Here is a 3,404-nt window from a genome sequence, read left to right on the forward strand (position 1 = left end):
TCAGCTCACCACCGACGGTGCAGAGAGGGCCGCTGTCGACGCAAATATTAGGGGACATCTGAAATTACTTGCAACATTCATATTCTCACTTTATAACTATAAACACTATAATGCAAACATGAGTTGTTGTTTTTTTTTTGAGTGGCTTATCTTAAAAATCCTTTCTAATTAAAATACTCTACCCTCGTTATGAAGCAAAGAAACATTGTTTGTTTTTTGAGAAATTCCATGAGTTTATTACTTTATTGATCCACTGTAGGGGAAAATAAAATATGTCGTGAAAACTAATGTCAGTCAATGTATGTTTGGTGGTTTTAAAATATAAACTTATCTAAATAAACCTTTGATTTCTCACATTTTTAAATGTGAAAATTAAAAAAAAAGTAAAAGTGTTTTAAACCTTGTTTTTAAGGGAAGTCACTACAGACACAATCATTGCTTTTTCAGGCACTGGTCAATTTTGAGAGTTTGGCTTCCATTTTGCTTCCAAAACATGGTTTCTTGAAGACTAGTGGATAGAAAATACCTAAACACATTTACGTGTTTAGCTGCAGATTTCTCCTTAAGTTAGAATCAGAATCAGAATTGTTTATTGCCAGGTAGGTTTTTACACCTAGAGGAATGTGACTTGTGAAAAAATACTAATTCACATATACATATGCAAATCGTTATCATTATATAATGCCTCATTTACATATTTAAACATATTGTTTATATATATATATAATTGTTTTACTGTAAGTAATCAACTGGAGAAGTTCCATGGTGATATCATCATATAAAAAGAGATATCTAAAATTCCCCCTGTAAAAACCTTTGACTCTAACTAACCTTTTGAACTTGGCTTTATCCAGTGGTCAGATTTCTGTTCTGGACTTGTATGCAAATCAGATCATTTTTAATTAGAGAATGCCTCATTTACATATATATATATATATATATATATATATATTACATACATATTACATACAACTAATGCTTCATGCATCAGTATTAAATAAAGAGAACTGCTAAAATGAAATATGTTTAAACTTTTTAAAGTATTTGTGATTGAAATCAAGGAATATCTGATAAAACAAGTAAGACTAAGCATTTCATACCAGCTTTTGATATAGATGTACTGAGGTCTGACAACCAGTCTGAAGAACGCTGTATTCTCCACTAGAATTGTATTCAGACCTTTAGTTTAGGAAATAAAACCAGATATTTGGGGGAGGGGGTTGTCTTTGGGGGAACATGGACTCACAGTGTGGAAACAGATGCAGAGGCCTGGCAGCAGACAGACAGTTACACACTATACTGCCTCACCCGATACAGGACAAACATCTGCTACAGCTATTTACTACAAGTAGGCTACTGCTAATAATATAATATCAGTATTAATATTGCTAAACCAGTATTGGGTTGTAAGTGATTACATGTTATTGGGATTAGGTCATTACAAAAAATAAGTAACTATAATCAGACCAACCTGATTGGTTGACAAGTCAGGAACACAGCCTCTGATTGGTTGAGAGACTCAAGCCAAGACATCACGGGATTGGCAGTTGGCAGCTAACAGCAATGCTAACAACAACAATGGTTTTCAACAGGGAAAAATTTATAAATACTTACAGAAAACATTGGGTGTAATTTGATTGAACCAACTGTAAATGTTCAGTATGCAAAATGAATTGTATTTGTGATGAAAATGTTTTGAGATGTTTCAATAAAAAATTATATTTGTTGAACTCAAATATTTGTGTGTCAATTAGTTTAGTATAGTGTATATATTAGTATATGATGCAATATTTCCAATGATTGATTTTGAAAAAAGATTTTTAAGTATTCTAATTTTTGTAATCCAATGGATTATGTCACTAATTACATGTAATTTATATTCAGTAACTCACTACAATTCAAAGTAATCTGACCCAACACTGGGAAAAAACCCTCGTACTGACTAGGTCCTCTGCTCATGGTTTTCCTCTGAAGGTTGAGTTTACAGCTTTTTTTTTCCAAGTACGAACTACGGAAATATTATACTACTAAATTGGGAAATAGGAATAATAATAGGAAATAACTAATAAAAGACCTTGTTCACCAAAATAATTAAAACATTATTTCCCACTTCCCCCTATGCTTTTTTTTTTTACATGGAAACATGAACATCTTAAACTGTGTGAACAGATAGATAGATAGAGATAGATAGATAGATAGATAGATAGATATAGATAGATAGACTAGATAGATAGACAGATAGATAGATAGATAAATCCATTAGTTGCCCCATAGCTAAACATTTAGTAGCAGGCCATAAAAAAGATGGATGAGTGATTATAGGAGTTTAGGGAGGCCATCTGCAGTCACAGCCTTTTGGAGCTCTGACAAAGTCCTCGGACAGTTTTATTTCGTAATTTACTCCTGCTTTGGTCATGCTGTGACATTTGATTATACGCCTTGTCTTAGATCTTTTCGGAGCGGGCCTCCTGCCTGCACCCTCGCCCGTTTCATTCTCCATCAGTGAGCTCAACATCCGTGCTGATGGATGTGATGTCTTCATCTGATACCCGCTCCCAAATGGAGAAACATTCACTTTTCCACGTAGGTTTTAATTTCATCTTTGGGAAGTGTGCTCTATAAAGTGCCGACCCGGGGCCCCTAGCTGCTCTGTTGTAAATATGGACCCCTGTGGCTGCACAGGCCCCCACTGACACTGCAAACATTAAAGAGCTGCACAAATCTATAAAAAGAGATGGGATTAGTTTCCCCATGTTTGTGACTGTCTCTCTTCAACTGTTAACTACAATAATCAGTGCTGGAAACACAGAAGATGTTCCAACAGGAAGAGATTTAGCTGAAGTTCAAACTTCAAAACTCCAAAGTTCTCCATCACCCAGCTTCCTTTTAAAGAAACCGTATATGATTCTGTTGATTCTGTTAGGAAGGTAAATAAAAACATGCTCAATGTGCAATTATTATTGGACATAATAATAATAATAGTAATACCTGCAGGAAAGTACTAAAGTGCAACCCCTCCCACAGACTGGACTTGCATATTTAATGGTGAAAAATACTGAAATTACCATTTTATTACACAAAATAAAGAAATATTCCATGTTTTGTACGTGATATATATTCCTTTTGTTTGCCAAAAAGTCAGACAAAGAAAATGTGTTATTGTACAAAGGGGTGTTAAACCATAGTCTAAATCCTAACAACATATCTTAATAAAAGAATTAATCTAACATACCTTAAACGTCTAAAACATTTAGTCACACATTCCCATGAATTAAACCCAACTCAAAAACGAATTGTTGAAGTCATAACATTTTGAGTGTGCTTAGATTTGTGCAGTATTTTAAGTATTGGTGACATAGTTCCAGTTGGTTCCATTACCTCATTGTCTTTAATTTGACCTTATA

This window comes from Morone saxatilis, unplaced genomic scaffold, assembly GCF_004916995.1.
Source record: "Morone saxatilis isolate NCDOM2014 unplaced genomic scaffold, NCSU_SB_2.0 Contig19, whole genome shotgun sequence".
In the NCBI taxonomy this organism is placed as follows: Eukaryota; Metazoa; Chordata; class Actinopteri; family Moronidae; genus Morone; species Morone saxatilis.